General features: G+C 42.0%; 1 protein-coding gene across 3 annotated transcripts in view; it reads right to left on the reverse strand.

The window, feature by feature from the left end:
- nek11 (NIMA-related kinase 11) overlaps nucleotides 1-13,304 on the reverse strand; it is a 355,541-nt gene that overhangs the window by 74,352 nt on the left and 267,885 nt on the right. The gene's annotated exons all lie outside the window — the stretch shown is intronic.

Here is a 13,304-nt window from a genome sequence, read left to right on the forward strand (position 1 = left end):
GGGGTTAAAAAATTGATTTTTTCTTAATACTGATTAATTGATGGACCCAGGTAAAGCGGTTGACCATTTAGAAAAGAGATGAAAAGTAATTTCCTCACTTTGATTCTGTGGATCTTCAGAATTCTCCCGTGTTGAGGAAACTGCTGCTCATTCACTGAGGAAAATCAAGCCCAAGATTAATGGAATCTTAGACAATAAGGAGAGTAAGAGACATTGTGGATACAGTGAAGCAGAGAAGATATTGTACAAAATTATGAAGCAGATTCAGTAGGCTCTAATAGAACATAGAACATTACAGCCCAGCACAGGCCCTTCGGCCCATAATGTTGTGTCAGCCATTTAACCTACTTTAAGATCAATCTAACTCTTCCCTCCTACATAACCCTCCATTTTTCTATCATCCATGGGCCTATCTGAGAGTTTTTTTAAATGCCCATAATGTATCTGCAGGTGGTGAAAAAGGCGTATGGTATGTTGGCATTCATAGCACGAGGATTCGAGTACAGGAGCAGGGAGGTTCTACTGCAGTTGTACAAGGCCTTGGTGAGACCACACCTGAAGTACTGTGTGCAGTTTTGGTCCCCTAATCTGAGGAGAGATATTCTTGCCATAGAGGGAGTACAAAGAAGATTTACCAGATTGATTCCTGGGATGACAGGACCTTCATATGATGAAAGACTGGATCGACTACGCTTATACTCTCTGGAATTTAGAAGATTGAGGGGGGATCTTTTTGAAACGTATAAAATTCTAAAGGGATTGGACAGGCTAGATGCAGGAAGATCGTTCCCGATGTTGGGGAAATCCAGAATGAGGGGTCACAGTTTAAGGATAAAGGGGAAGCCTTCTAGGACCGAGATGAAGAAAAACTTCTTCACACAGAGAGTGGTGAATCTGTGGAATTCTCTGCCACAGGAAACAGTTGAGGCCAGTTCATTGGCTATATTTAAGAGGGAGTTAGATATGGCCCTTGTGGCTAAAGGGATCAGGGTGTATGGAGATAAGGCGGGTACAGGGTTCTGAGTTGGATGATCAGCCATAATCATACTGAATGGCGGTGCAGGCTCGAAGGGCCGAATGGCCTACTCCTGTACCTATTTTCAATGTTTCTATCTGGATATACCACCACCCCTGTCAGGGTGCACCATGCATCCACCAGTCTCTGTGATATATAGCTTACTCTTGACTCCATACCATGTCTTCCGTGCGTCCTCCAGATGGTCCTACATTGTATCGTCAATTTTAAATTATAGTTGTAATTAACTGCAATGGTAATGTCTAACTAATGGTCCCCCATTTCTCTGGTGTAATCTCGCAACACACTAATAAGCTTTTCTGAAAACTACATCATTTGACGCCCTCAGTGACTGTGAATTAGTGGCCCTAATAATACTCTACAGTTATGAACATAACATTCTTTTAATACAAATAGCATTATGTCTGTCTCACCATACTACAGGAGACTGTGACTATCAATCAAAAGGACAAGGCAGCTAAATATTAATGTGCCTAGCATGTATTTAGACTTGGAGAGATAATTTTGGGTTAACACCAATTTTCAGAATTCAATCACAAAGCATTGGTAAAAATGTCAGAGTATCACTTGCTAAAATTGGAGTTAATCGCTTACTGTCAGTCAGCAATATTGACACTATATCCCAAAATCAGCAGTTCCCATCTATCTACTGCTTTTAGCACAATTAAACACCCCAAGACACTTCTCTGCAGGATAATCAGACAAAACCTGACTTTGAGCCACACAAGCACATGATAATCACGGGCCATCAAAATGTTTGGTATTGGAATAGAGCAAAAATAATACCCCAGCATGGAACTGGGTGTTGGACTTCCTAACCAACAGACCTTGGACTGTTAGGATGCACGGCCGCTCCTCCCTCGCCATCATCTCAACACGAGGCCTCCCCAGGGTGGTAAGCTGAGCCCACTCCTGTGCAGTCTGCTCACACACTAGTGCACGGCCAAATGTCCAAGCAATCACAGTCAAGTTTGCCGATGACACGGCAGCGACGGGGCTCATCACGGCGATGAGACGGCCTACAGAGAGGGGGTCGAAGTGCTTGAAGCCTTGTGCCAGGCAAATAACCTCTTCCTCGATGTCAACAGGACAAAGGAGATGGCACTCACCCTCAGGAAAACCCGCACCACTCACACCCCTCAGTGGGAACTGTGAGCAGTTTCAAACCCCTAGGAGTGCACATCTCACACAACCTTTCATAGTCCAGGACACATCCTCCACATTCAAGAAAGCTCACCAATGCCTCTGGACTATGCAAACCTATATTCATGACCTTCTACAGATGCGCAGTTGGAAGCATCCTAACGAGCTGCATCGCCGTGTGGTACAGAAACTGCACTGCTGCAGACAGGAGGGCCCTATAACAGGTAATTAAAACTGCCCAACACCTCACTAGAACCAGCCTATCCGCCATCAAAGACATATATGAATAAAGGTGCTGGGAAAAGGCCAGCCCTATCTTGAAGGATCCCACCCACTCCGCTAATGGACCGTTTGTCCCACTCCCTTCAGGAAAGAGCCCCCACGGCATCCACTCTAGGACCACTAGACTCAAAAAGAGTTACTTCCCCCCAAGCCATCAGGCTGATCAACACCTCCGTCCATCAACCCACCTCACTGCCAGTACATCCATATTTGCCAATATTCTCCACAATCTCTCGGCACCCTTTACCCTTACAGTCCACACCTCATAACTACACTGACACAGTCCCTGGCCTACTGTTCTCTCATGCGTCCTGCTGCCACCTAGAGGAATTCCTCTTGTTCAAGAGCCACTTTGTCACTTTATCATGTCCTGTCAGATATTCCTGCACCTAGGGTCACTCTATGTACATACCATCAATCCACGTATACAAGCCAGTCTTATGTATATACGGCCACGCTCAGCAGTTGTCCATTTTAACACATACAAATTGCTGGAGGAACTCAACAGGTCAGGCAGCTTCTATGGAACTGAATAGGCAGTCAATGTTTTGGGCCAAGAATGTTTTATAGCATCACTTTTATATTTTATGTTTATTGTGTTTTTTAATGCTTATTGCGGTTTTTTTTTTACGCTGCATCGGATCCAGAATAACGATGAATTTGCTCCTTTGCAATTTTGTACTGAAGAATTACAATAAGCAATCGTGAATCTAATAGGTTGGAGCCCAATGCTGGGCGGCATGTTGATGGAGCCCATCAGGGGTTCTGGCGGTCTGGAAAGAGGTGTTCAATAGTTCATGCAGATGGTGGTCGAAGACTGATGATGGCATCAGACAGCATGGTTATGACTTATTGGCCAGCTTGTTAACACTCTTGCTCGTTAGTGATTTTTCTCCATCTCCTTCTCCTTCTCCCTCTCATCTGTCACTCGATACTAGATATCAACTCTATTATCTGCATTAAAGGCATTATTGACCCTTCATGGGTACATCCACCCCTCCAAATCGTATTTTGCAGCAGCCTTCACTGTGGAAGGCACCAGTGATGTGCCAGAAATTCAAGAGAGTGAAGGGGCAGAAGTAAGAGTAGTCACTATTGCAATGGAGAAGGTGTGTGGGAAGCTGAAAGGTCTGAGGGTGGATAGATCACCGGAAATGGATGGGCTATATCCAGGATTCTGAAAGAGGTGACTGAAGAGATCATGCAGGCATTAGTAGTGGTCTTTCAATAATCCTTAGATTCTGGAATGGTTACAAAGGACTGGAAAATTGCAAACATTACTCCACTCTTTAAGAAGGGAGAGAAGCAAAATACAGGGAATTTAGGTCAGTTAGTCTGACTTCAGTAATTAATAAGATTTTAGAGTCATCATTAAGGATAAGCTTTTGAGACACTTGGAAGGACATGATTTAAAAAAACAGAAGCCAACATGGTTTCCTTAACGAGAAATCTTACTAATAAATCTGCTATATTCGCTGAGAATAGACAAAAGAAAATCAGTGGATGATGTTTACTTGGATCTTAATAAGGTGTCATACAATGAAGCTGCTGAACAACAACCCAAAATACAACAGGAAAGATACTAACATGGATAGAAGACTGGCAGGAGGTAAAGAGTAGGAATAAAGGGGGCCTTTTCTGGTTGGCTGCCAGAGACTAGTGATGTAACGTAGGGGTTGGTATTGCATCTGCTACTTTTCACATCTTACGTTAATGATCTGGACGACAGAATTGAGAGCTTTGTGGCCAAGTTTGCAGATGATACAAAGATAGGTAGAGGGCCAGGTAGTGTTGATGAAGCTAGAAGTCTACAGGAGGACTTGGGCAGGCTGAGAGAATGGGTAAAGAAGTAGTGGATTGAATACCACGTAGGGAAGTGTGTGGTCATGCTCTTTAGTAGAAGGAATAAAACTGGAGACTATTTCTAAGAGAGGGAGAGAATTCAGAAATCAGAGATGCAAAGGGACTTTGGAGTCCACGAACAGGTTTCCCTAAAGGTTCACTTGCAGGTTCAGCCAATAGTAAGGAAACAAATGCAATATTTATTTATTTAGAGATATACCATTGTAACAGGCCCTTCAGACCGAACAAGCCCATGCCCCAATTACACTCAGGTGACCAATTAACCCACTGACCCATACATCTTTGGAATGTGGGAGGAAACCAGAGCACCCAGAGGAACTCCACGCAGTCATGGGGAGAATGTACAAACTCCTTACAGACAGCCGCAGAACTGAACCCCTGGTTGCCAGCACTGTACTAGAGTTTTGTTAACTGCTATGCTACTATGCCACCCTTTAGCATTCACTTTGAGTAACTGGAATATAACAGCAACGATCCAATGCTGAGGCATTGATCAGATGACATTTGGAGCTTTGTGGACAGTTTTAGGCCCCAAATCTAAGAAAGGATGTGCTAGAATTGTAGAGTGTACTCTAGAGGAATGAAAGGGTTAAGGTATGAGGAGTGTTTGATGGTTCTCAGTCTGTGCTGACCGGAGTTTAGAGGGATGAGGGAGGATCACATTGAAACTGACCAATCATGGGAGAGTCAAGAACCACAGTCGCCATGGTAACATGGCAGTTAGTGCGACACTACTACAACTCGGGGCATCCTGAAGTTCAGAGTTCAATCCCTGTGCCATCCTGTAAGGAGTTTCTGTACGTCCTCCCCATGGAAAGTGTGGGTTTTCCCCAGTCCAAAGATGTACCAGGAAGATTAATTGGTCATTGTGAATTGTTCCGTAATTAGGTTAGGGTTAATTGGGATTGTGGAGCTGCTACTATGGCATGGCTCGAAGGGCCAAAAGAGCCTACTTTCAATTGATAGATAGACAGACTAGAGTAGAATAACAACTGCCAAATACAAGGACATCCCTTTAGAATAGAAATGAGGAGGAATTTCTTTAGCCAGAGCATGGTGAATCTGTGGAATTCATCTGTGGAGGCCAAGTCATTGGGTATATTTAAAGAAGAGGTTGATAGGTTCTTAATTAGGAAGGTTATGTGGAGAAGGCAGGAGAATGGTGTTGGCAAAGACTAATAAATCAGCCATTTTCGAATGGCCTAATTCTGCTCCGATATCTTATAGTCTCATTTCTAGCATTTTCTGTTTTTATTTCAGATTTGTAGGAACTGCACTTTCTATTTGTTTTTTTAAGTTAATGCAATTTGGATTGCAAATCCATATCATTATTTTATTGTTTATCCTAAAATCTGAATTTAGAAGTCAGCGCTAGAAATGACATGTGCCATGCAGTTAGCGCAGGTCAATTTTACCTCAGGGCTTTCCAGGGCTCTGAGTTCAATTCAGGCGCCATCTGTAAGGAGCTTGTACATTTTATCCGTGAACCACAGAGGTTTCCTCAACAGCCCAAAGAGACAATGGTTAGTAGGAAAGTTGGTCATTGTAAATTGTCCTGTGATTAGGCTAGGGTTAAATTGGGGTTTGCTAGCCGGTGTGGCTTGTTGGGCCGGAAAGGCCTGTTCCACACTGTATCGCCAAATAAAATAAATATAAATTCATCTTGAGTCTCTGGGAATATACACGCAGTGCAGGAGTGGCAGTCACAGAATCATAGGGTTATACAGCATGGAGTCTTTCTCCATTGGCCATCAATAGCCATTTGGACTAATACCATTTTTATTCTCCCCACATTCTCATCCACTTTAACTAGATTATACCACACACCTATAACATAGGAACAATTACATTTCAATCATGAATTATTTGATACATGAGAGAAAACCAGTGTCCCTGCGGGAACCCACACAGTCTCAGGAAATACAAACTGCACCTAGACAGTCTCTGAGGTTAGGATTGAACCTGAGACTCCTAGGTCACCGTGCACTGATTGCAAAAACTGTGTGAAAGATATTCACGATCCAGGGGCCCTTTTATGCCATGTTCGACTTTCTAAACACTAGCAGCTGAAACTTTTAAAGATCAAAATGTTGTTTTTGAATAAATTAAACTTCCAACTAATATTCTTTGTTTAATTGCTGGTCAGAAATGAGAGCTCGTCTTCAGTTCTCGATGTAAATAGCAAGCAGTGATCATAGAAAAACCATAGAAACTACAGCACAGAAACAGGCCTTTTGGCCCTTCTTGGCTGTGCCGAACCATTTTCTGCCTAGTCCCACTGACCTGCACACGGACCATATCCCTCCATACACCTCCCATCCATGTATCTGTCCAATTTATTCTTAAATGTTAAAAAAGAACCCACATTTACCACTTCGTCTGGCAGCTCATTCCATACTCCCACCACTCTCTGTGTGAAGAAGCCCCCGCTAATGTTCCCTTTAAACTTTTCACCCCTCACCCTTAACACATGTCCTCTGGTTTTTTTCTCCCCTTGCCTCAGTGGAAAAAGCCTGCTTGCATTCACTCTATCTATACCCATCATAATTTTATATACCGCTATCAAATCTCCCCTCATTCTTCTACGCTCCAGGGAATAAAGTCCTAACCTATTCAACCTTTCTCTGTAACTGAGTTTCTCAAGTCCCGGCAACATCCTTGTAAACCTCCTCTGCACGCTTTCAACCTTATTTATATCCTTACTGTAATTTGGTGACCAAATCTGAGCACAATACTCCAGATTCGGCCTCATCAATGCCTTATACAACCTCATCATAACATTCCAGCTCTTATACTCAATACTTTGATTAATAAAGGCCAATGTACCAAAAGCTCTCTTTACGACCCTATCCACCTGTGACGCTACTTTTAGGGAATTTTGTATCTATAAAGGGAATTTTGTATCAGTTTGAAGTTAGAACAGTTTTGCAAACAAGCACTGATATATAGCAGACTTGCTGGCCCCACAGCATCTGGTCTAACTGCTGAAGAGGTGCAGCATGAAAAAATAGGTTATTTAACTTGGCATGTTTCAACCTAGTCAATGTTGGCTAAGTTGTTTAGTTCATGGAAGCTTGCAAACCAAATGGGTACTATCACTTAGCATATTAATAGCTGATCTATTAATAAGTTGGAAATTTGTGTACTTAAATTGTTTTCTTTGTAACTCTCTCTGCAACTGAATCCTTGACTTCCTCATCAGGAGACCACAGTCAGTGCAGAAAAATATCTACTCCTCAATGACAATCAAACACTGGGGCACGTCATGGATGTGGGCTTAGCCCACACATCTACTCATCCTGCACCCACGACCGTGTGGCTAGGCAAGCTCAAATGCCATCTGTAAGTTTCTTGATGACACTAATATTTATTAAGATGGTTCAAGGAAGCATACAGGAGTGAGAGAGATCAGTTGGTTGAGTAGTGTTGTAACAGCAACCTGCACTCAATGTTAGTCAGACCAAGGAATTGATTATGGACTTCAGGAAGGGAAAGTTGAGGGAACACACACATGTCCTCATCGAGGTATCAGTAGTGGAAAGCTTAAGCAGTTTCAAGATCCTGGATGCCAACATCTCTGAAGATCTATCTTTGGCCCAGCCAATGCTCCCTCTAAGACGTGCACATGTGCACGTGCTCACATCTTTTGCTACTAGTGCACAAATGAACTTAAACTGCACAGAAAAGGCTGTCACCCTCTACCCCATCGGTAAATAAAGTATATTTCATGATTGTGCACAATCACATTTCCTTTTCTGGTTTCTGATGTAGACGATGTTGACAATCTGGAGATGCAATGATTTGTCTGCAGTTTCTAGAACTGGCTTATTTATAGTGTTTTTATTGAAGAAGTTATTCAGAACGCTCATGTTATCGTCACTAGGAAAAAAATTGCACAGTACAAGATTTTTACACACACTGGTCATTACAAATTAGAGGGAACATTGAGCTCAACATACTGTTACAACTACAAAGAAGGCACAACAGAGACTATATTGCATTAGGAGTTTGAGGAGACTTGGGTTGTCCGCCAAGACTCACAAATTTCTACAAGTGTACTAAGGAAAGCATTCTAACTTGGTTGCATCACCATCTGGAATGGAAGGGCCACTGCACAGGATCAGAGAAAGCTGCAGAAAGTTACAACTCAGTCCGCTCCATTATGGGCACTAACCTCCCTAGCACTGAGGACACCTTCGAAAGGCCGTGCCTCAAGAAGGCGGCATCCATCATTAAGGACCCATGACCCAGGAGTTGTCCTCTACGTATTGCTTCCATCAGAGAGGAGAATCTGGAGCCTGAAGACTCACACTCAACATTTTCAAAATAGCTTCTTCCCCGCCTCCATCATGTTTCTCAGTGGGCAACAAACCTCACTATTTTTGCTCCCTTTTTGCACTACCTAATGTAATTTTGTATAGTTTTTATTGTAATTTATGTTTATTATTGTTGTGTATTGCAATGCACTGCTGCCACAAACCACATTTCACATCATATATCAGTGATATTAAACCTGACTCTGATTGGGATTCTGATTCAAGGAGTTTGCTTCAGAGCCTAAAATATGGGTACTTGGGAACTTTGTCTCCAGAAGCTTTTCAGACCACTTGTACCAAATGATATCTGAAAAAAAAATCACATGTGTATGAAGTCACCCAAGTGGTAAAAAGACAGTATAAATATAATAGAGCAGTCAAGGCTTTTTAGGAATGGCTAAGAAACAACTAGAAGCATGAAAGAAAGATTGGCTGTACCAGAATCCATTCCTATGCCTTCAATTTCTGCGATGGATGACTGGTTTATCTGCATCTCGTTGATGTATCCTTTCTGCTTATAGAAATTGTACCCGTGTTTTGGAAATCCTTTGTGTTTGTAATTTGGAAGTATTTTATAAGATAGAAATCCTCTGTGAGTTTTAAATGTGTTTTAACAATGTTGTTTGGATTTAAATATGTATCAGTGAATATAAATGGACTGTGTTTAAACTACTTTATTAGCTGGAAGTACCTCCTCCATGGCAGGAAAGGGGACCCAGCATTTAAGTAGTGGGTATAGGTGGCTAAACTCACCATGGAGGACACACAGGGAGGTGAACTAGTCTTTGAGATTGAGTAGTTATATTATAATTTCTCTGTACTGAAGGTATCTATGATAATTTATATCAGATAGGACTTGTCTTTGTTTGACTTTAGAACTTCACGGTTAGCAAACCCAATATCATCATATCTGATCCATGAAACTGTTACTACTTTGCATGTTTATCTATCATGGATGAAAATCTACCCCAAGATACTTGAGTTAATCAAACATTCTGCTGTTGTAGCAGGCTCTGAGTAATCAGGATTTGTATTAAATCATTGATGATGCTTAAGTCTTAAATGCATTAATGGCTGGAAATTAATAATTTACTTTTCCTGACTGCAGCAAATCCTAAACAGCAGGTTACATTAAAGAGACTTTTGCTTTTGACATTAAGAGACTCAAGTGTATTTGCATTATTTACTGAAAGGGCAGACAGATGGAATATAATAACAAGGAAAACAACAACTTGTATTTATGTAGCACCTTTTGCTGCGGCCAAATGGTCCCAGGCACTTCTTCGAAATGTTATCAAATAAATTTTGAATGAGCTGCATCAGGGGAATTTGGCGCAAGTGGTCTTAAAAGAAGGGGTGGCTCTTATAGTTAAGTAGGTAGGCTGAGAGATTTAAGGAGGAAACAGCAAAGCACATTCTCAGCAACAACAAAGTTAAAAATACATTTATTATTGAAGTACGCACGTATCACCATACACGACCTTGAGATTCATTTACTCGCAGGCAGGGTCAGTAGAACAGAGAAATTTGATAGAATCAGTGGCTTCAGGTCCACCCAAGTGTCTCCCCTTTCCTGCTCTTTTACCATAGCTCTACAACTCCAAGTATGTGTCCAACTCCCTTCCCCGGGTTATTATTGAATCTCTTCCACCACTTCGTGAGTCTTGTTTGCAAAAATAATTTCATCCATTCTTTACATTCTTTTTAATCTTTATTATAAATTCAACACATTCTATCCTGAAACATACTATCTGGCAGTGCTATCACCGAATGAAGAGATCGCGCATTCACTTTTAAAGAAGTTCTAGCTAAGTAACTTAACAGAAGGATATTTGTAATGTGTAACTAACTATTGGATAGCAGTCTTATTCTGATTCATGCTGTGAAATGGCAGATTGTGCACACATACAGCTGTAACAATACATGATCTGAGCTAAACTGAGACGGCAATGAGAACTACTTGCAGAATTTCATCAAGCTCAAATAATTTGTACACTCTGATTACTGCATTCCATACATACTAACTGTAAATTACAGTAAAGCTAAAACAAATAGAAGCAGCAACAGCACAAAAACTGAATTCAGAAAAATGTGCTAATTCCTAATGATCACCTTTAATAAATTGATTGATAAGTTAATTGCCTTCTGATTATTTACTGCCTCCAATAAATCTACAGCCTGTTACCACGCTGTATCTCAATATATTTTCCAAAATAATATAATAATTGGTCACATTGCCCTTCAAATTTTTCCAATAGTTATAGCAATTTCCTTGAGGAAAATACTAACTTATTTTAACTATATGTGGGTGTTGGCTTCATGGGCTTTGAACTAGTTGGGCAAAGTGGGTTTCCCCCCAAGCATTTGTTGTTCTCATTCACATCACAATACAAAATAGTAATTTTTTTCTGCAAATGTAGAAAAGAAGCCCAGAATGCAACAATATTCCCCTTTTCCAACAGAGCGAAGAACAAATTGGGGCATACCCTGTATTTATTTAAGTAGGTAGGTAGGGCAAGAATCCAGATGTTGTGGTCCATGTAGGGACCAACGACGTGGGTAGGAAGAGTGAGGGGGTCCTGTGTAGTGAGTTCAGGGAGTTAGGTGCGAAGCTGAAGGGCAGGACCTCCAGGGTAACAATCTCAGGATTGCTACCTGTGCCACGTGCGAGTGAGGTGATGAACAGAAGGATTATACAGATCAATACGTGGCTGAGAGAATGGTGCAGGAGGGAGGGCTTCAGGTTTTTAGATAATTGGGCTTTGTTCCAGGGAAGGTGGGATCTGTTCCGATGGGATGGTTTACACCTGAACTGGAGGGGTACTAACATTCTTGCAGGAAAGTTTGCTAGTGTTGCTTGGGGGGGTTTAAACTAAATTTGCAGGGAGCAGGGATCCAGAATGTGAGAGAGGATAGAGAGAAGAAGTATAAAGGACAGGTGGGGACTACACGGTTCTGGAATATTAAGTGTGAAGTAGAGAAAGGTGAGGCGGAACGAGTGATAAGGAGGATACATGTGCAGAGGGATGGTCTGACGGAGCATGAAATTAAATGTGCAGAAAGAGTAAATAAAGTTAAGAAGGACAACAAAATTCAAGGGGCGTATAGCCCGGTGAGAATTCGGGGAGCTGGGTTATGCACAATAGGCAGCGATTTAAACAGAGAGAGGAGAAATGGGTTAAAAATTCTATATCTGAATGCACAAAGTGTCAGAAATAAGGCGGATGAGCTTGAAGCTCAGGTGCGAATAGATAACTATGATGTTGTTGGGATAACGGAGACATGGCTGCAGGGGGATCAGACCTGGGAATTGAATGTACAAGGGTATACGTGCTATCGAAGGGACAGAAAGGTGGGCAGAGGGGGTGGGGTAGCCCTATTGGTGAGGAATGAGATTCAGTCCCTTGCAAAGGGGGACATAGAATAAGGAGAAGTAGAATCAGTGTGGATAGAACTGAGGAACAGTAAGGGCAAAAAGACCCTAATAGGTGTTATCTGCAGGCCCCCAAACAGTAGCATGGATATTGGGTGCAAGTTGAATAGGGAGTTAACAATAGCATGTGGCAAAGGAAATGTCGCAGTAGTTATGGGGGATTTCAACATGCAGGTGAACTGGGAAAATCAGGTTGGTACTGGACCCCAGGATAGGGAGTTTGTAGAGTGCCTACGGGATGCATTTTTGGAGCAGCTTGTACGAGAGCCGACCAGGGATAAGGCTATTCTGGATATAGCGTTGTGCAATGAAGAGGATTTGATAAGTGATCTTGAAGTAAAGGAACCATTAGGAGGTAGTGACCATAATATGATAAGTTTTTATCTGCAAGTTGAGAGGGATAAGGGCAGATCAGAAGTGTCAGTATTGCTGTGAACAAAGGAGACTATGGATCCATGAGGGAGGAGCTGGCCAAAGTTGACTGGTCGGATATTCTAGCAGAAAAGACAGTGGAACAGCAATGGCAGGTATTCTTGGGAATAATGCAGAAGGTGCAAAATCAGTTCATCCCCCGGAGAAGGAAGGATTCAAAGGGGGGAAAGTGGCCACAGTGGTTGACAAAGGAAGTCAGAGATAGCATAGCATTAAAAAAGAAGTACAACAGAGCTAAGGTGAGTGGGAAGACGGATGACTGGGAAATTTTTAAGGAGCAACAGAGCTTAACTAAAAAGGCAATACGGGGAGAAAAAATGAGGTATGAACGCAAGCTAGCTAGGAATATAAAGGAGGATAGCAAAAGTTTTTTTTTAAGGTATGTGAAGAGAAGGAAGATGGTTAAGAACAATGTTGGGCCCTTGAAGAATGTATTGGGAGAAATTGTTATGGGAAACAGAGAAATGACAGACGAATTTAATAAGTACTTTGGATCTGTCTTCACTAGGGAAGACACAAGCAATCTCCCTGATGTATGGATGGGCCAAGGACATAGGGTACCAGAAGAACTGAAACAGATTGACATTAGGAAGGAAACAGTGATGAGTAGACTGATGGGACTGAAGGCTAACAAATCTCCAGGTCCAGATAGTCTGCATCCTAGGGTACTAAAGGAGGTGGCTCTGGAAAGTGCAGATGCATTGGTGATCATTTTCCAATGTTCCTTAGATTCAGGTTCAGTTCCTGAGGATTGGCGAATGGCTAATGTTATCCCACTTTTTAAGAAGGGAGGGAGGGA

Source organism: Mobula birostris, chromosome 19, assembly GCF_030028105.1.
Source record: "Mobula birostris isolate sMobBir1 chromosome 19, sMobBir1.hap1, whole genome shotgun sequence".
In the NCBI taxonomy this organism is placed as follows: Eukaryota; Metazoa; Chordata; class Chondrichthyes; order Myliobatiformes; family Myliobatidae; genus Mobula; species Mobula birostris.